At 40.0% G+C, this 22,329-nt stretch overlaps 1 protein-coding gene across 1 annotated transcript in view; it reads right to left on the reverse strand.

Moving 5' to 3' along the window:
• Positions 1-15,495, reverse strand: part of C11H11orf87 (chromosome 11 C11orf87 homolog) — a 232,970-nt gene extending 217,475 nt beyond the window's left edge. Inside the window, exon 1 of the mRNA XM_078059036.1 lies at positions 15,492-15,495. The gene's annotated coding sequence lies outside the window, so the exon portion shown is untranslated. The remainder of the gene's footprint in view (positions 1-15,491) is intronic.
• Between the last annotated feature and the right edge of the window lie 6,834 nt (positions 15,496-22,329).

Here is a 22,329-nt window from a genome sequence, read left to right on the forward strand (position 1 = left end):
TTACAACATATATAGAAGTAAAATCTATGGCAACAATAGAACACAGTTTGAAGATAAAAAGAATGTACCACTGTAGATTCTTACATTTTTACATATAGTTACAGAATATTAAAATGAAGTAGAGTATGAAAAAGTAAGAATGCACACTGTAATCCTAGAAAACTCACTTTAAAAAATACAATGGAAGACCCAATGAAATCTTGAAAAAGTACAAAGCTGTAGGCATCACACTTCCTGATTTCAAAGTATATTAGAAAGCTGTAATAATCAAAACAGTGTGGTACTGGCATAAAAACAGACATGGGGATCAACAGAACAGAAGAGAGAGACCAGAAACAAATCCACACATATATGGTCAATTAATGCATAGCAAAGGAACCAAGAATATACAATGGGGAAAGTGCAATCTCTTTAATACATGGTGTTGGGAACTGGACACCTACATGCAAAAGAAAGAAAATAAGCCACTTTCTTACATCTTACACAAAAGTTAACTCAAAATGAATTAAAGACTTGAGCATAAGACCTGAAACCATAAACCAGGAGTTTTCCTAGAAGAAAATACAGGCCACAGCCACTTGACATGTGTCTTGGAAGTGATTTTTTGGATTTGATACCAAAAGCAAAGGCAACAAAAGAGAAACAAGCAAGTGGGACTACATCAAACTAAAAAACTTCTGCACAGAAAAAAAAAAAAAAAATCAACAAAGTGAAAAAGTAACCTATTGAATGGGAGAAAATATCTGCAAATTATATATTTGGTAAGAGGTTAATATCCAAGATATATAAAAAATACAACTCAATAGCAAAAAATAAACAATTTGATTTAAAAATGGGCAGATGACCTGAACAGTCATTTTTCACTTATCATGAGGGAAATGCAAATCAAAACCACCATGAGATATCACCTCACACTTGTTATTAAAAAGATAAGAAATAACAAGTGGTGGTGATGAGATTGAGAAAAGGAAACCCTAGTGCACTGTTGGTGGAAATGCAAATTAGTGCAGCCACTGCAGAAAGCAGTATGGAGGTGCCTCAAAAAATTAAAAATAGAACTACCATGTGATCCAGCAATTCCACTTCTGTGTATTTATTTAAGGAAAACAAAAACACTAACCCTAAAAGATATCTACATGTTCATTGCAGCATTGTTTATAATAGCCAAGAAATGTAAACAACTTAACTGTCCTTTGATGGCTAAATTGATAAAGAAATTGTGATATATGACCTTGAGAGCATTATGCTAAGTGAAGTAAGTCAAACAGAGAAAGACAAATTCTGAAATACGGTATGATCTCAGGTATGTGTAGAATATTCAAAAAAAAACAAACTCATAGATACAGAACACATTGGTGACTGTGGAGCAGTGGGTGGGGGTAGTTAAAATGGGTGAAGGTTGTCCAAAGGTACAAATTTGAAGTTACAAAATAAGTAAGTCATGAGGACATAATTTATAGCATACAGCTATAATTAATAATACTGTATTGTAATTTGAAAGTTGCTAAGAGAGTAGATCTCAAAAGTTCTCATCACAAGAAAAAGGTTTGTAACTATGTGTAGTGATGGATGTTAGTTAGAATTATTGCAGTCATTTTGCAATATAAACCTATGATTTGGTATTGCCAAAATGCAAACAGAAAAAACAATTGTAATAATAAGAACTATTGATTATATCAAAAGAAGACAGGGAAAGAGAAACAAACAGAAAATTGATTAAACAAATAGAGAGGAAATAGAGAAGACATTATGAATACAGAAAACACTATGATTAAGAAAGCAATTGTCAGAATAGAGTAAAAAAGGAAAAAGGGAAAAAAACAATGTCATCTAAAAGATTTGCACCATAAATTGAAAAACAGAGGAAAATTTTAAAATACTGTGAACTGAACGACTTTGAAAATACAAAATTTGTGGGATGCACCTAAAGTAATGCTTGGAGAGGAAAATATATAGGTTGAAATTCTTGTATTAGAGAAGGAGAGAACCTCAAAATTGATGATGTAAGATTAAACATAAAGTAGATGGAAAAATAAAGAACATAAATCAATATAATAGAAAATAGGCAACTATAGAGAAACACAGCAAAGCCAGAAATTACTTCTTAAAAAGACTAATAAAACTTGAAAACCTCCAGCAAGACTGATCAAGAAAAAGAAGAAGCGAAGGCACAAATTATCAACTGGAGAATGCAAGAGAAGCTAGTGCTCCCAATGCTACAGACCATGGGGCAGCAAACCATATGGCCCGTGGGCCAAATCAGCTGCCACCAGTTTTTGTAGAATCTGCAAGCTAAGGATGGTTTTTACATTTTAAAATTGTTGAGGGGAAAAAAAAATCAAAAGAACAATATTTTGTGACACATGAAAATTATATGGAAGTTGTACTTTAGTGCCCACAAATAAAGTCTTATTGGAGCACAGCCAGGCTACCATTTACATAGTATCTATGGTTGTTTTCCCACTACAACAGCAGTGTTGAGTACTTGTGACAGAGAGTGGAAGGCTCATAAAGGCTAAAAGACTTACTATCTGGTCTTTTACAAGAAAAAAGCTTGCCAAGCCCTTCTACAAGCATTAAGAGGTAACAAAGAAATCTTACTTATCACTTTATGCCAATAAGATTCAACAATTTAGGTGAAAAAAACACATTTCCATAAAAAACACAACTTACCAAAACTGACACAAGAAGAAATAAAACACGTGAATGCCTATTAGATATATAATTCAAATATATTTATAATATATGAATTTATAATTAAAAACTTTCCCCCAAAAGTGATCTTTATTGTTTATTTTACCCTCCACATTTAGGTCTGCAATCCAGCTGGAATTAAACTTAGTATATGAAACCACTTGAACCTAAAATTTACTTTTGGGGATTGGAAAAGAGTTTTTAAGCAAGACATAAAAAGTACCTATCCTAAGGAATAATACCGAGAAGTTGAACTTTTTCAAGTTAAGAACTTCTGTTCATTAGTAGATTCCTTTAAGAGAATGAAAAGGCAAGCCACAGATGGGAGAGGATATTTGCAACTCATATCACTGGCAAAAATATTCATAACTAAAATACAGAAAGAACTCCTACAAATCAACTTTTTAAATGAACAAAAGAACCGGACAGTCACTTCACAAAAGAAGAGAAGCCGATAGGCATATTAAAACTGCTGACCATCATTATTTATAAGGGAAATGCAAATTAAAACCACAGTAGTAAACATTTGTTGTTTGCAGTTTAACATCTATCCATCCCTCTCCTTCTGGGAGTATCCAATAACCTTTATAATCAAATTTCCTTTATAAAACCACCTCTTCATTCTCAGCTGTGTGGTTTGGGTGCGATTCAACCCAACCTTAACTCTAGGGACAGAATTTGATTGAGCCCAGACAATTAACATACCCCATTTTCTGGGCCATGATCTTTGGTATGAGCATGACACCTAATCAAGACCAGCGAAACATAATGCTGCAACTTGAAGCTACAGTTTCAAGTAGAAGAAACCTCTTCTTTCTTCAACTACAAATACCAGAGGAGACTTTTTCTTTGTTTCCCTGTAGGAAAGAAAGTGACAATCTGAAATTTTGACTACAGTCAGAAGAGGAGATCCCAGAGTGTCAAGGTAGGCAGCTCACTGGTGGTGAAGGCAGGTGGAATGATGAAAAGAAATTTTTATGGTGCTACTACTAAGAAGTTGGATCAAATCTCACCCAAGGCTACCTCTACCCCTCATCCTTTCAGATAAGTCAGCCAACGAATTTCCTCTAGCACACAAGCCACTTTGAGTTGGATTTCCCGTGGCTACAACACGTAGCCCCAAATGATGATACTATTTACTGTATTTTAGTGCTTGCTAACACATCAGAGAACATGCTCAGTGCTTTACATACATGATATGTAACCTTCAAAATGCTCAGGTATTATGACCTCCATTTTACAAATGAGTAAACCAAGATGCAGAGCTGCTGAGTGGTTGGGAAAGTGCACACAAACATACAGCCAGCTCTTCCTCCACAAAGCCTCTGTCTCAGGAAAGCCTTGCCAAGCAACGAGCAGAAGCTACGAGTTCAAATTTTTCTTTCCTTTTAAACCCTTCAAGATAAAGTTAAAACAGCCCAGGGGACAAAGCAAACTGGAGTGCTTGTCCTGCTTCTGTGGCTCAAGGAGAGGCACAACATACTTCATGATCCACTTGTTGTAAAGGATACCAATGGCAGACATAAATCCGTCATTTGTTTACTGTTCTCTGCAGATCCTTCCAAGCCTGCTCTTCCTGCCTCTTTAACGTCCCCTGAGTTACTTCCCAAGTGCAGATGTTCTGATAGTGACCTAGGACGGACTATGTAAAGGCTGGTTCTGTTATGAAGAGACAAAAAAAAAACGGAAAAGAAAGGTCAGCTTTCCTTCAAGATTCTGACAGCAGCAAATGGAGGTAGGATCTGACTGGCTAATTAAAATAGGAAGCCAAGTGATTTGGGGCCTTCGTGTTGGCAAAGTTTTCCCAAGTAGCAAACTGGCATCGTTGGGATTTTTTCAAAATATTTAATTGTTGTGGGTTTTTTTTTTTAATTATAAAAAGAATGCTTTTGTTGTGGAAAAAGATTGAAAAAATATAAGCAATCAATAAAAAGTAAAAACTATGAATTCTTGTATCACTACTTAGAGATAAGTACTGTTATCTCGAGATATTATGGGTATATACTTTTTCTTGTTTATTCACCAAAAAACATGGGAATGATAGTTTTGCAAGCTTTGTATTACTAGGCATCTTTCATATCAATAGTCTTTTACAACATGATATTAATGGCTAGGTGGTTTGTTACATATATAATATGGTTATCAACTTAACCAATCCCATTCTATTGTCATTCAGATCATTTCTAAATTTTAAACCTTGCCCAGACACTGGGACATGCTGGGGCTGCCTTGCCTGAAGTCCACCCATTTTTTTTTTTTTAATTTTAAACCTGCCATGTTGAATATTTTATAGTATGATATCTCTACCCTTGGTGTATTATTCCTATTGGACAAATGCCTAGAAGTCAAATCTCTGAGTCAAAAATAAACATTTTTAAAGCTTTTGATGTGTATTACTATTTATCCTCCTGAAAAATGTACAAATTCACATTTATAGACTCAATCTTGAAGTCTCACCTAGTAGTTCACTTGTTGCCCTAAATACCTCTCAGTATTTATATCAAGGGTCCTCTGTGGTTTGTCTTCTTAAGAGAAGGAGAGGTAGGGTCTATAAGCTCTTTCTTGTTTGAATAATGAACTTGACTGTCAGAACTTAAACACGGAGACTATGTCTATATTTCTTCCCTAGAAAGTGGAAACCCACATTTATTGAACACCTATAAGTATGAAATACATTCTCAATAAATTCTCAGTAGATTCTCAATAAATATTTGTAAATGAATAAACACATGAACAGAGAACAGCTGGGATTTAACCCAAATCTATCTGCCTCCAAGTCCACTGTTGTCAACCTATTATAGGATGCCAGCCTGACTCATACTGAGTCTCCCTTCCAAGACAGACCTTTGATACACAAAGGGAACGCCACATCTAACTGGACCAATCAGATTCTCTCCTGGGAATATAAACTGTGAATGGGAGACACCCCAGCCCTCATAGCTGGATGGCATGAATCTCAGGACTCTAGAGAGGTCTTAATGAAGGATAGTCGGAAGAAAGGCAGGCAGGGACAAGGGCTCCCTACCCCCACCTGCCCCAAGAGGAAATCACCCTTAAAAGGATTTTATAGCACCCTGGAAGGAGCCCTCCACCCTTTCCCACGTGAACAACTACCTAATAGGTAGATGAGCGTGTGGACAAAAACCTGATTTGGTGACAGACGGATGGGGAGGGTTAATCAGATTAAACAGCCCACCAACGAGCCCATAAAAACCCCTAGACTTAGAAACTCTGGTGGCAACCCTCTCAGTCCCGCCCTCTTTGGGAGCTTTGTGCTATCACTCAGTAAACTGCTGTGCTGCCCATTCTTCGTCTGGTCTACCTCTTCGTTCTCGGCAGAGGCGTGACCAAGAACCATGGGCACCGAATCCTGCAACAGTCTGAGTCCTGCTGCTGAGATCTCCACAACGGCCCTAGATCTCCAACTTTTTAGCTTTTCCTTCAGTCTCATGAAACACCTCGGGAATCTTCCATTACTTTTCCTTCTTCTTCTTTTTTTTTTTTTTTGGCTTAAGCTAGCCAGCATCTGTTTTTACTGCTTGCGACCAATGAACCTGACATATTACATAGAACCTGGACGGCCACGTAACTGCAGGTGATGGCAAGTCCTCAGAGGAAGGAAAATGAACTCCTTCTCACAAAGCAGTGGAAGCCCCTGATATGCAGACCTACCTCAGAAAGAGGGACCAGTTGCTGATGGCAGACTGCTGATAGCAAGCTTCCAGATGTCTTGTTACCAGAAATTCCATGAGAACGTGGGCATAAAACTGCATAAATTTCAGACATCGCAGAGGACTGTGCTTTCATTGTTCTTTTCCCATATGTTACAAAAGAACAGTCTGTGTAGCTCTGATGTGTGGCAAGCTGCAACAGTGGCTAAGTCAATTTTCCTATCAAAAAGCCTGGAGAAAGTTAAACTATTTCTTTGAAAGGCTGTAGGTAGAGCTCATACCTTCTGGAAACTAATTATGAGAACGAGATGTCCTCAAAGAAACCTGCCAAAAGTGAAAAGCCCTGGGCTATTACTTTTTAATGTTATATGATTTTTTTTTTTTTTTCTTTTTTAATGGCTGCAGGTTTGTGGAGAATGTGGTTGAAATCTTTGAAAACTGGGGAGGGAAATCATTTAGACTAAAAGAAAAGAAAAATAAAAAACAAAAACCTGTCTTGTCTACCAGATCCATCTTATGAAGCTTCTCCCTTTAAATCATTTCTTGGAGATATCTTTTCTCCCAAATCGAGCCTGCTTCCCAAATTAAGGCTCCAGCTTCTACTCTCCAACCTCTACCCTCTCCAATCCATTATTCACAGTTATGCCAGGCCAATCTTTCAAAAATGCTAATTTTTCAGGACTCTCCCCTATCCAAAAATCTACTGAAGGAAGGCTCAGGGATGCAGTGGGAAATGGCCCCTGCTGCAGGCCAAGGGTACGGGCCTAAATCCATGCTTCATCAACCATCAGTTTTTTTAATTTAGAGAAGGAAATTAACATCCCCTCAGTGTACTCATTTGTAAAAATGGGGATAATACATGCCTTGAAGGTTATTACATTATTTGCAAAGTGCATGGCCCTCAAAATCACTAAAGAAATGTTGCCTTGCTTTCCCCTCTCTATTAAGCTTCAGATCTTACAACCCCATGCAGCACCTCCCCTTCAGGCCCACCTTGCCCTTCATAATCTGACTAGACCCTCCATGTGCAACCACGTATCTGAATACATTCTGTACATGATTCTGTGCCCCAACGAGGCTCCCAGCCCTCTTCACCCTCATTTCTACCTCCCTCCCTCCCTGGCTCTCTATACTCATTCCCCACCCACTGTCCTCTCTGACCTGCAAATCCTTTAAAATCCAGTCCCTCCCTCTCCAGCCTCCTTGGGCACAAAGATTTCCCCCATTTTCACAATTATGCAGTGAGTACAAATTTCCCAGGCCACAAACTCAGGTATCCAGGAATGTAATTCTATTTCTCTGTAATTAAATGTGATTTCCATTTCAAGCCTCCATACCAACTAGAGGTAGTAATTTAATCCTGGTCCTGTTAGGTTTTTCTTGCTCAAATCAGAGATTTCTCAGTTATTTATGGGTTTTTAGCCTCTTCTTCTGCATAGAGCTGCATCTAAATTCCAGGAAGGCTTATACATAATGCTGAGGTTGGGGAATGGGTAAGGAGGACCTTAACACCTTGGTATTGTCCACTCTTGCTTCTGGCACCTGCTGAGAAGTGCACCCTCCCACTGACCCATCATCAGTCTTTATTGTATTAAATCTGTATTGGGCTTGAGTTCTCATGTGTCTCTGGTTCTACAAACTAACCCAGCATTGTCCGCTGCATCTTGCTTTCTGTCCACAAAGCCTGGTCAGGTCTGCGGTTCATATTCTCAGCCTCTCTGGGGTGATAGAAAATGGAGTGAGGCTACCTCGGGCCTCTTTGTCTAGACATGCCCACAGCCACCTCTTTACTAATGCCCTCCTGCCCTGGAGGCAGGGGAACTTTGTTAAGACTTATGATTCTCAAGACTCCAAACAGGGAAGCAGGACTCAGCTCCGTCCTGCTCTCAGAGCCTCTGCTCTGTACTGTGATTCTACTGTCCTCACCCAGACAGGGCTCAAACCAAGTACAGGGTACATCACCCCTGATCGGATACCTACACTGGTTTCTAACTCTTTCTTTTCTCATCAATTCTCCTCTCTTCTTCTAGGAGGAATTTCTATCTTTTCATTTGGAAAAAAACTGGTTCTGACAGATTCTCAATCTTAACAATTCAAAATTCTGTGTCTTAATTCTTCGGGGTTTTAACTTTTGATCTGGAAAAAAAAAAGAAAAAAACACTCGCCTTTTATCTACTGGTTCTTCCATGAATTTTAAAAGTCTGCTGTAGAACACAAAAGCTAAATATTGACCCATCCCTTCCCTGAAGCTGTAAGCCCAGGCTGCCCTAGCTACCATCTGAAATAAATGGATGGGTTACAGTGCAGAAGAAAATATCAGGATCAAAAACACAAAATAAATGAAAGATTTCAGTGCCAAAAAGAAATATATGGAACAAAAAGAACATTGGTTTATATCAAATATCACCCCTACCATCCTGGTCACCTGGTTAATTTCTATAAACCCTTCAGTTCTCTGCTTAGATATCACTTCCTTTGAAAAGCTTTTTCCTGCTTTACTTGTTCCCATTTCAATCCCAAAATTAGGTGAAGGGCTTGTCCCATATGTCCACAGGCAGAATTCCAAGATGACCTGCAAGGACTCTCTCCTACATATAATTCCCCCTACTGTAAATACAATAGGGTATCACTACTATGATTATCTTGCCTTGCAAAGCAAAGGGATACTGCCAATGTAATTGAAGTTATGAATTAGTTGACTTTGAGTTAATTGGGAGATCATCCATGTGGGCCTGACCTAATCAGACGAACTGTTTAAAAGCACAGTTGGGGCACCTGGGTGGCTCAGTCGGTTAAGCATCTCACTCTTGATCTCAGCTCAGGTCTTGATCTCAGGGTCATGAGTTCAAGCCCCATGTTCAGCTCCATGCTGGGTGTGGAACCTACTTTTAAAAAGTAAAAAGTTAAATAAAATATATTTTTTAAAAAAGCAGACTTTTATCTGGCTTGTTGCAGAAGAGGAAGTAAGAAGTTTGAAGCATGAAGGTGTTTTAAGGTGCCATTGGAAGAGGCCACAAGGAAACGACCTTACAGAGGCCCCTAGGAGAGAAAAGAGAATTACAGCTGACAGCTGACAGCCAGCAGGACATAAGGGACAAGTCCTACAACCTCATGGAAATGAATTCTGCCAACAACCAGTAATCTTGGAAGAGAATCACTAGCTCCACATGAGACACAGTCTGACACCTTAATTTCAGGCAAATAAGACCATACACAAAAGATACAATGATGCCATGCCCACACTTCTGAACAACAAAAATTGTGAGATAATAAATTTGTGTTTTGTGATGATTTGTTCCACAGTAACATAAAACCACTACCATACCACATGTAATCCCACAACACACCATGCGATTAACCCTGTTACCACATAGTATCATAATGGTCTTTAACTTTCTGTCTCCCCCAACAAGACTATGAGATTATGTGGTTCACATTCAGAGTAAAGTATTATTATTTGAGCTACATTAATTAAGAGGATTCAATGAGCAATTATATGTAAAACACTTAGGATAGCGCCTAGCGTATACATTTTAACTACTAGTATGATTGCCCAACAGGAGCTAACACATAGTAATAAGCTCAATCAATGTCGGTGGAGTGAAAGCCTAGATTCACCTCAAGTGAATTCTCATTGTATTTATAGCTAATACCACAGAATTTCTTAACACGCATTGGTTTCAGAAAGCAGCAAATAAGTAGAAGAGAAAGTTTGCTATTCCAAGCAAGGGGAACATTAAAAAAATGAAAGAGAGGTAAGAAAGTGCAAGGCATGAACACAAGACAGTCAACCTATCAATTTGGCTGAAAAGGTAGGTTCCTAAAGGATAAATAAAAGACTGAGTTGGGAAAATGTTGGTCATATAATGGAAGGCATTCAGTGCCACATCCTGAACACTACTTGTTACCACTTAGGGAGTGATCCAGGGATGGCTTTTGCACAATGGATTGGCACGGTAAACATAACGTTTTAGGGCAGATAGTAGGTAATAATCCTCAGGATAGCTTGGAGAAAGCAGATTTTGGAGGAAGAGACATTAGTGAAAAAGCCCACCCAGTGTATGAGATATGAGAGCCTGCGCTATCATGGGGGTCGGAGATGGCAAGAATGCAAAAGAAAGGACTGTTGAAAGAGGTATTTTTACAGAAGAAGTAGCTGCCATCATAGCAAGAAATGGTCAAAAACTTACTATTAGCTCTGCAAACATTTATCAAACACCCCTTCTGAACCAACCTTCAAGAGTTCAGCATTTAGTGAGAGAGACTGAATTCTGGTCTCAGTGTGAAGTAAGTGTGACACCTCCAGAACTATGAGTTAAAGTCAATAGAATGTCTTCCTCTAAAGGCATGGATTCTTAACAACAGAGAGAACATACTTCCAGCTTTTAGACTTTTGAAGTAAATTTGAATAAAACGAGTCTGAATATAACTAGACTTTCCCAGAAACTGAATCTTTTCAATGGCGGTGGGGGGAAGGATAATTCACTGAATCTCAAATCTGACATGTAACACATTTACGACCCGTGGCTGATGGCTGATGATGCTTACTGCACGAGAGGAAGATCCTGGGAGCAAACACACACCACTGTCTGCATACTTGGGCTGCAATCCCCTCTCCAGCAGAACCCACCCAGGCCTCAGCTGGCTCCTCCCAGCTATAGGAGATAGGAGTTCTCTAAACCAAGGTGAAGATTCTGGGAGCAGAGCAATCCTGTCTCTTGCCCAGGTGGACAAGGGCGTCTGTGGAGGCACATTGGCATTCTTTGCCACATCCCATTTGGAACCTGAGACAAAGGCACATCTTCTGGCATGTGCTCTGAGTCCCTGACCCCATCTAGGACCTCAGCCCCATCAGCACTCAAAGAACCTCAATGGTTCCTTCATTTGGGAAACTGGGGCCAGCTTTGCACTCTTCTCATTTTTTTTTTTTTTAAAGATTTTATTTATTTATTTGACAGAGAGAGACACAGTGAGAGAGGGAACATAAGCAGGGGGAGTGGGAGAGGAGAAGCAGGATTCCCACAGAGCAGGGAGCCCAATGTGGGGCTCGATCCCAGGACCCTGGAATCATGACTTGAGCCGAAGGCAGACGCTTAACGACTGAGCCACCCAGGCGCCCTGCACTCTTCTCCTTGAGTCCTGCCCCAAATGCCAGCCAGCCAGTCCTTTATCCCTTCACACACCTTCATCCTCATGCTGCTCTGAGCTTTCTTCACTCCAGTTACAACCTCAACCCTCCCACTCCCTCCCCCTCTTAACCCTCCCTTCTGTATCCCCCAAGATGCTCAAGCTCTTCACAGAGCACTCCCTCCTTCTCCGTCATGCCTTGATTGTAGGCCCTGCCTACAGCGGCTATGTCACTGTAAATGCTCAGAAATTTCAGGGACACTCCAGCTATGAGGAGATTCTGTTGAGGGATGTGAGGATGAAATGAGATATGCTTGAGAACAGAAGCACACTCCTGATAAAGAGTGTGCTGTTTTCCACCCTAAATTTACTAACCCCCACAAATTCCAGAACCAAACCCTTTGCACAAGACACTTCCCTTATTTGCTTCTGTCTGATAAAAGCATTACAGTTTACACCAATTAATGTTGGGCATATCTATTAAATAACCTGTTGAGAAGTAAGCCATATAATGTTTAAATTTTTTGTTTAGAGAGAAAAATCTAAAATCTATAGACTCAATATTTCCAATTCCTTTCACTGAGAGATAGGGTCATGCTGGTGAAACATACAAGCAAACAAAATATAACTTAGAGTCAGAACACCCGGGTTTGAGTCCTCCCTAGGACACTCAACAACCCATGTCATCTCTTTAAACTTTGATTTCCCCTCTGTCCAGGAGTGATATTCAAAGACTGACCAGCATGGCAGAGGCACTGACCAATCTGAACCAACACGGGCTGCCATGCTGGAGCAGGATCCTGGCTCCCTGCTGTGCCAGGCACTGAGCAGTTCGTTATTAAGTCATGGGAAGGAATTGGGGGTGGGGGGAAGAGACCAGAGGAGAGGGATGGGGCACTTGAGAAGCCCCAGGCAGTGACTATTTATCACAGATTTTGAAATATTTTGATGTTTTAACAAAAAGTATAGTTTCCTTGGTGTGCACCTGCTGAAAATCACCCCTGCTCTGATCCTTCCTAGTCTGGGGACTTTGGATAAGTACTTCATCTTTCTGAAGCTGTTTCATGTGGAAAGGGGGAACTCTGAGAACTCCTTTTAAGGCATCTTGAGAATTAAAGGAGATAACATATACAAAAGAAAAAAAACCCATTCCTGCCTGAGACACAATATGTGATAACTGAATGAATGAATAAATGAATGTCTGAATGAATAAGTGAAAAGAATATCTGTTCTGCCTTCTTCACAATTTTTGTTTGTTTGTTTCTTTCGTAGGTGACAGGTTTAGTATGCAAGGGAACTTACATATGAGGCTTGTCTTGAGCAGCCCTAAGATGAGAGTAGATCTCCACACCCACCTTCCAGAATCTTAGAAGTTTATATAGAGGACTTAACTGGGTTCAGTCTAGTGTACTATCTAGATGTTCCCAACAACACACTGTTCTCTCAAGCCTGTGTCCTTGAAAATGGCTTGGCTGCAGGAATGGTGGGCTGAACATACATTCCAAAGACAGGGGAGGAGGTAAGAAGCCTCCAAGTGTCCAGATCCAGCTCAAGGGTCAACTAATGGTCACATCCTCCAGATGATATCCTCCAACACTTCAGCCCTCGTGACCAGTTCCCGTGGTCAGCAAGGGGTTTCACTAGCATGGAGGTGGCCCGTTTGAGGGCTATCTGGCTACACTGGAGGCAGATATCACAGCAACAATGTAAGTACATGTAGGAGAAAACACAGATTAAGATAATAGTTCCTAAAATAAGTAACAATTTTTTTTCCACTAAGAGCCCTATTATACAAGCCTCTGATTTATTAAGTCTTCTAGGCTGGGGGGGGTCTAATCACTTAGGGCATTTACTTGTACCCTTCTGTGATTTAAAAGATGATACAATAACAGACTCATCAGGTAATGAACACACAACATTCTGTTAGGATAATGGTACAGGTGCTTCCGTGCAAGGCAGTGATCCTGTCTAAGCCAACCTACTTTGCAGAATAGCCTTTCTCAGAGACATTTCAGTGTCTAGTAAAGATAGACTTTGCCGGCTATCATTTAAGACTTATCATCTCACAGTTTTTAGAAAGAATAACTTACTTATTGGATAGAAAAGATGGGCCCTACTTATTTGCTATCCCCTGGAAACATGCTGCTATTCCCAGGAGCTATTCACAATGATTCACAGCAACTCTCACCATATGAGCTCACATGAGAGCTCAAACTTGAGAAAAGCAGACAATACCCTCCAGGCCAGGTATCTAAGCTTCCAAGTGCCATTGGATCCACCCATAACACTTAGGAGGCAATGTCTGAGAGCCATTTGTTAGAGTTTGAACACTATGTTTCTTCTCCCAGCCTGTGTACCCAATAACAAGATTAATGGCTCTCTCAAGAGCCAGTAACTAGTGTCTGACTGCCAAGAGAAAAAGTGAATGAGTGATCATTAAAATTAGTGGGTCTACCAGTAGATTGCCATCTAGGGAGCAAGCTCACTGTGCACTTCAGTGTCTCTTACTCTATCATCCAGGTAAATTAAGGTAATTTAACACTACCACAGCTAGGAGTTGTCCAGGAATTGAGAAATGGAATTAAGAAGGACTTACATCAAGGAGGACTCATTTTTAGCCATTTTACACATAAGTAAACTGAGACCCACAGAGGCATTATTTGCCTGAGGCCATATGGCTGTTGAGTGGTGGATGAGTTTGCCCTCAGAGAGTCCATACCCTTCCCAGAATGCCCCAACTCTCTCCCACTAGACATCTCAGCAAGCAGATGCAGTAAACAGGTAATTAAACACAACAGAGACTACCTGCTGCTAGGACCAATACTCCATGCAAACAAAGTCCCATATTAGCAAGTAAAAGGTAATATTGCTGAAAAGTAAGATACTAGAGACTCCGGGGCTGAGCCTTTAGCAGAGACAGGAAACTCATCACCCTATTTAGAGACCAAAACTGGCCCCAGTGCTCCAAAGACCACCGAGGAGAATTAACCCCTCGCTGCAAGGGTTCTGATATGGCTGTGAGTCGGAGGATGAACATTCCTAGAACCTGGGGCCCACTTCTTGGTCTCGGCTCCAGGGTAGGCAGCTCTGTAGCTTCCTTTGGGAAGCTGAAGAGGTGGTTAACAGTAACAGAGCAACTGGACCCAGATCCCATCCCCCAAGCATTTGATGCAATGCAAAGGTCCCCTGGGGAGGATGAAAACGTATGCAGTACTTTTAGGGTTTTTGCACCTGCTCTCCTTGCCTGGAATACTATTCCCCTAGATATTTTCATGGTTTGCCCATTACTCAATTCAATTCTCTACTCAAATGTCTCTAGATCACCCTATTTAAAAGAATCCCCCATCACATTCTACATCCTTACTCCCTTTTTTCTTTGTAACAGAATTTCTATGTAACAATATTTTTCTTTGTAATACTATCTAACCTTATTTTATGTTGTATGTGTGTATTTATTCCCCCCTCGCCCCGCACTGCCGTAGAGACTCTGTGAGGACAGAGACTGTTGGTTTTGTCCATGGCTACACCGCCTGTCTCTAGAACCGTGCCTGACGCACAGCGGACATTCAGCAGTGCTGTGCTGAGTAAGTGAAAGCAAAGTTGGTAGCAGCTGTATCTGTGACAAGTGAGAAAGCAGAGCTGTCACCAAGACCAAAGAAAAGTAAATGCCTAAAATCAGGAGCCAAAAAACTGCACATTAATTAACACAATCCTCCATGTGAAAGAAATGTTTGCCATGTTCAGTGTCATAGTGTAAAAACATCTAGGGAGCCAAGCACTCCTTGCCCTGTCACCCCACCCCTCAGCGCACAGAGTATCAGCATCACGTCCTAAAAAGAGCAGGCAGGAGCGGGGAGCCGACTGTGGCTCGGCGGAGCAGCTTCTAAGCGGTGAAGAGCTACGGAACCGCTGCTCTGATGTGCTGGAGGGAGCACTGGGCCGAGATGACAGATTCCTGCGAACTGGCCTCTGCCACAAACGCACAACCCTCCAAGTGTGCCCCGTACTCAAGTGTCACCTCACACCGTGTCGCTGCTTCCTCTTCTCCACCAGATGCGGTTGGAGATACTTCCCGACACCACCGTGCCCACACTTAACCTCCACGGGATGTTTGCAACGTTGTGTTAGGACACTGAGCTCTTTGTATCATCCTTCAATCATCCAGCACACAATTTACACAGTCCCGGGCACTACCCTACGTACCAGGTACCACGTGGCTTTATCATAAGGCTAAAAATGGCACCTCAGAGCCCCTCACTTAAAAGTACACCTTCTAATATCCTGGAAGGGTCCCTAACATGTGGTCATACGTTTCTGCCATATTTGCACAAGTAAGATACTTTAACCTTAGCAGTTGAAACCACCCTGTCTTCCCACTCTGACCTCCCCTCAGAAGATGCAGCAAGTACTCAGGGGATCTGACCAAGGGGAAGTTGAAGTGGACAATATTTACTTTGGGTTTAGTGAGGTATATTTACATGGTTCACAGTTAATTTATTATTAGCCTTTCTGCTAGTAGGAATGGCTTCTAGGAATACCCAGTGCACTGTGCCCACCCATCAGCCACTGTGACACAGAGATGCTGGGCCAGACCTGGTCTTGCAAGATGAACATCTCCCACAGTGCCCAGCACAAGAAGTATGTGTCTGGCAGAGAAATGAGGCTTAAACACACTAGCCAGAAACTAGTCTGTCCAAAACCAAATATGGAAAAACATAAGCAATTTGGTCCTCATCAACTCTAAGACAAAACAAGATCTTCTTTCCAAAATACATCCAATAATGTAATTCATACAATTAAAAATGCACCATATATTTATTTTCTTTTTTAGACTGAGACCATGCAAAATTGAAATTATCAAAAGGCTTATGCTTATAGGACACAACCCTGTGACCATACTACAAAGAGCAAGTGTGTCTACAGCTGCTCAGATGATACCAAACAAACTACCAAGGTGAGAGAAACTTCTCCAAACTTCCAATAATAAAAACAAATTGGATCAACCTTGAAAGAATTATAATTCTATCTTAAATAGAAATTATAAAATTATTGTAATAAATGAAATGATCAAGGAGTAGGTAGCCAAAAACTATACAAAGAAAACGTATGGCAGTGAAGGCATTTAATTAATAAGAATATCATCTTATTTTTCTGAAATGTGTGTTTATATTATTTGTCAGCTTTATAAATGTGTATTTTAAAAGCAATTAAATCACTTAAGTGTGATTTCTTATTCCAAACAAGTATCCCTTCAGAACTAATTTTGTGTTAATAATTTTGTCTTATTTTTCTTACAAAGGAAACTGAAATATTGTATAAACTTTAAGCCCCACAAAACTTCCATCTGCCTGAGATGGGGGCATAGGAGTGAAGCAAACAGAAAAATATACATATATAATATTAATATTAATATATATAAAACATGTTAATATATAAATATAACAAAAAAGTAAAAATATGTTATATATAAATACATATTTATATACATACATATCTGCCTTCACCATAATGGAGGAAAATAATAAATAAAACAAAAAAATATTATATAGTGTACTAGATAGTTGTTCGTGCTATGGGCTTGTCCTCACACTAGATCAGGAGCTCTTCGAAAATAAGGATTTTTGGAGCACCTGGGTGGCTCAGTCAATCTGAGCATCTGACTTTTGGTTTTGGCTCAGGTGATGATTTCAGGGTTCTGAGATTGAGTCCCACACTGGGCTCCGTGTTCAGCACAGAGTCTGCTTGAGATTCTCTACTTCTCGCTCTCCCTTTGCCCTTCCCTCTGCTTGTGAGCTCACTCGCTCTCTCTAAAAATAAAAATAAATAAATAAAATCTTTGAAAATAAGGGCTGTTTCTTACTTACATAGACCCCTAGGACCTAAGCACAGTATCTTTAAAAAGTAGGTACCTGGTAAATACTGGGGATGGATGGATGGACAGACAGAGAGACAGCCAAGTGAGTGTTAAGGGCTTGAGCGAGTCAGTTAACCTCTGTGTCCTTCAGTTTCCATACCTGTAATATGGTTAGATTATATGATCATTTGGCCCAAGTATCCTAAGTAATAATAAATTTTGATAATAGCTGTTTGAACTTTAATTATATTTAGCATATGTTTTACATCATTATTCAATTTTTAGCTCTATGTCTTATTTGTCCCACAAGATTTCAAGTTTCTTAGACTAGGGCTATATACAGTTTACCTTTTAACTATCGATGTCTAGCACAGCCCTGCCGAATAGGTGTGTCTGCCGAAAATACTGACGCGGAAGATGCTGGTAAGCAACGCTATACGCATCCTTCTTCCTCATGTCAAGATAATAATCCAGAAATGAATCCAAGAGTCAAGATCATATAAAGGCTAAGGGCATGAGCTGTGGAGTCACACTGCCTGGCTGGATCCCTTCTCTGACAAGTCCTATTTTTTATAAACTGGTCAAGTTCCTATTCTCTCTATATCCATTTCCTTGTCTGTTATACAGAGATAATAACAACACCTACTTTATAGGGTTGTTGTGAGAGACTTATACAAAGCCTGACATTTAACAGTTACTCAAATTACATCTGCTCTTAACATCACTGTGGGCTTGAGAATTTATTCACATGACTTTTATTTGCTGCCATCAAGATCTGCCCTCTTAGGACCCCACTGGAACAGTGGAGTAATGTCGGGACACACAAAGTCTTTTTAATTTCCTAACCTTTTACAAGACTATCGGTGTGTGGTGCCGTGACAGCTCTCTTGCCTGGCTGCCTCGTTCAGCTCACTTGGACAGCTCGCTCGAGGACTGATTTCCTTTGCTCTGCTGGTTTGCCCAGGCTGTCAAAAGTTCAGTGCCTCCTGGAAGAATGAAAGGGGGGAATTCAGAGGGGGAGACGAACCATGAGAGACGATGGACTCTGAAAAACAAACTGAGGGTTCTGGGGGGGGGGGGGATGGGTTAGCCTGGTGATGGGTATTAAAGAGGGCACGTTCTGCATGGAGCACTGGGTGTTATGCGCAAACAATGAATCATGGAACACTACATGAAAACCTAATGATGTAATGTATGGTGATTAACATAACATAATAAAAAATAAAATAAAATAAATAAAATCTTAAAATACAAAAAAAAAAAACCTAAAAAAAAAAAGTTCAGTGCCTCCTGCCTTCTGTCAATCCCTCTAAAATTCAATAAATACAGCATCACTATGCGTCAATCATGTTCTTGGTACTAAAGACACAAAAGTGGAAAAGCCACAGTCTGTGCTCGTAAGTAGCACGTAGACTGGCTGGGAAGACACACATGGATAACTCACTAGAGCAATGTGATGGGAGACAGAATTGGGGAAGGGAAAGTACTTTGGGAACAGGAAGGAAGGAGCCAAAAAAGCCATCATTACTGCTTTCCTTACTTTTTAAGTCTTCAAGATCACTTTAGAACTTCATCTTTATGCACAGTAACAGAACAAGGAAATATGTAACATCAAAATATGCTAAAAATTCCAAGTCCTTGTTATAGCAAGTCAATGGCCTACGTCTGTGTGAAGGTTCCCTCCAGGTTTTTGGCCAAGAGCTGGGGTGTACACATGCAGGGCGAAACTCAAAAATCCTGGCAGAGAATGGCAGTTACACATTTAAAAGTAGAACAAAGATAATAGAGGTTACACAATTCCAGGGGATGCTGATGCTCTGGCCCCGTCAGAATGGATAGACTCATCAATACCCCAGCCATTCAGTGAGATTCCAGAAAGGTCTAGGAGGAAGGACCATACCCCAGAATAAGATTAAATCTAGACCCACACTGGCCAATATAGTAGCCACTAACCAGATACAGCAGTTTAAGTTCAAATTTCAACTAATTAAAATTCAATAAAATTTAAAATTCACTTTGTCAGTCTCATTAGCCACATTTCAAATACTCAGTAGCTAAATGTGACTAGTGCCCACCACATTAGATAGTACAAATATGAAACTTTTCCATCATCACAGAAAGGTTTATTGGATAGCCCGACTCTAACAAAGCTGAGAACCAAGCCTGAAAAGATCAAGGAGAGACACCCAAAAATTAGGTATCTCAATATTTCTGTAAAGGAAGGCAATACAATCCAAACCCATTACAGTGTATCATCCATAATTTATAACCTACAATAAATAATTCTAGACATACAAAGCAGCAAAAGAAGCAGGAGAATGTGGACCACAGTCGAGAAAAAAAAGAAAAGAAAAAAAAAAACTATGAATGGAAACAGACCCTGAGGTGTTACACATGTTGGAATTTTCAGACAGCGGCTTTAAACTAGTGATTATAAACATCTTCAAGGACTTAAAGAAAATATGGTCTTAATCAGTAAATAGATGGAGATTCTTCACAGAAACATGGAAACTATAAAAAATAAAAAGAAATTCTAGAATTCTAAGTTACAGTATCTGAAATGAAATAGTCACTCAAGGGGCTAAACAACAGATTGGAAATGAATGGACAATGGATCAGTAAACTTGAAGACAGAGCCCTAGAAATTAATCCCATCTGAAGAAGAGAGTAGGGGAAATAAAATAATCATAACAAATGTGAGTATTCCTGCTTCCTGTCTTTTCCTAAGATTTATCATTAATTATTCTTTGTAAAACTTGTCAGATTTTCAGTGTGTAAACCAGAAAGCTTCTGCCAAGTGTCTTTTCATACGTCCAAATGCTCCATCACATCCCTGCCAACTCTTAATGACTGGAAAGCTGATTTGCTGAGCAAAGTGAAATCTCAGCCAATTTAACCACTTTTAGTTTTACATTATCAATCTATACCATTATCACATTCAGAAATGATGTCAGAGTTTCATCAAATTTGAACCCTTCTAAAGATTATGAAGGTACTACTTATTTGATTTATGGGTAATTCTGAAGTTTAAAATAAGATGGGAGCAGATACATTTTCGACTTCCTAATGTGCTTCAATAAAATACGTTGGTGGGCAGAAGTTCCAGAAATATGTCCCTTTATTCAACATGCATGCACTGAAAATATACTCTGTACTAAAAATTATGCTGGGAATACAGAGATGAAATAGACATGGCCCTTAATTGTTACACTGAGTGAATTCCCTAATTTATAAAACTATTAGGTATAAAGTAATAATATTTGGCCCCTGTCCATCTTCCAAGATTGAAGGAGGAGGAGGTAAGTTGCACAAAGTGCTACCAATGAATAGAGTGACACAAATTTCATGAGGAATAAAGGTCTAGATGGAGAAGGAGTCTCCTCGTTAATTATAGGTGACACAGGGCTTGACCTAGGACATGAGCACCCCTGAGTTCTTATGTGCTTTCAGGTTATTTTTTGCACCTGATGACAGATGGATAAAAGAAGAGTGCTACATTTTAATACAAGGACTAAGAGATCCTAAGGTGGTTAACTCCGTTGGTTCCTAAATGACCCAAATAATCCAGTGTGTCTTCACTTAATTATCTTTGCAGATGCTAATTTCTGATTTTCTCTGAAGAAAGTTGACCTAAAAGGAGAGTATTATTGGGGCGCCTGGGTGGCTCAGTTGGTTAAGCATCTGCCTTCAGCTCTGGTCATGATCTCAGGATCCTGGGATCAAGGCTGGCATCAGGCTCCCTGCTCAACAGGGAGTCTGCTATTTCCTCTCTCTCTGCCCCTCCCCCCGACTCACACTTGAGATCTCACTTTCTCCCGCTCTCTCTCTCAAATGAATAAATAAAATCTTTTTTAAAACGGAGAGTATTATTATCAATAAGCCAGTTACATATTAATGCAAAATTTCAGTAAGTTTATATAATGCAATCGATATAATAATACCCTATGTGTAGGGCATACACATAAACAGTTTTAAATTATTTAAATTATTTCCTTAAAGACTATTATAGTCCACTGCATCTCAGTGATGAAAAGTATTTTACTTTATTTTACTTCAACACTTCACTAATTTGCGCTGGGGATCCTAGATACATAATATTTTAATTCCTATATTTGTGAAGTCAAAAATCATCATATTATATAAACAGTTCATCATCAGAATCCTCCCTACATTTATCTACCTGGTAAGGCCTCTGGACCTTACATTAAAAGGTGTGCACATTATGCTCTAACCCTCCACTTCTCACCTAGCCGCCATCATCAGAATAATCCAAGTACCACGAACTTGAAGGCTGGCGTCTCTTTGGCACTTTGGCTAGCAGTCTCTGCTGATTCATCCTGGTCAGCCCCTGAATAAGAGAGGAGCCAGGAAGGTAGGTGCCCAGTGTAATCAGTCTGTAAGGGACACTAATGCATCAGGGAATACAACAGACTGTGGTACCAGTTTCCACATATGACTGCATCACAGGCAGACTGTGAGCCAGCTTCTACGGAATAGGGCAGTATCCTCAAGTGAAATTTTCAGAAGGTGATCCTAGCTGGTGCTCACCTCTCTGTGCTGACTATTTCCACAAGGTATGCATATACATTTTTTTTTAAAGATTTTATTTATTTATTTGACAGAGAGAGACACAGCGAGAGAGGGAACACAAGCAGGGGGAATGGGAGAGGGAGAAGCAGGCTCCCCACTGAGCAGGGAGCCCGATGCGGGGCTTGGTCCCAGGACCCCGGGATCATGACCTGAGCCGGAGGCAGACGCTTAACGACTGAGCCACCTGGGCACCCCTGTTATATACATTTCATGATGTGACTGCAGTAATGTGAAGCTGGCAATCCCAACCGACATTGTGTAATGCCTTTTGCTGCAAATGAGCAGTTGACTACTATCTATATTGTAAACCTTTTCGTATTACTCTACGGAAGGTGGCTGTTTCAGAAAATTCCAGAAGAAAAATGAAGTTAAAGCAGAATCAACCAACAAGTG

This window comes from Halichoerus grypus, chromosome 11 (assembly GCF_964656455.1).
Source record: "Halichoerus grypus chromosome 11, mHalGry1.hap1.1, whole genome shotgun sequence".
Classification (NCBI taxonomy): domain Eukaryota; kingdom Metazoa; phylum Chordata; class Mammalia; order Carnivora; family Phocidae; genus Halichoerus; species Halichoerus grypus.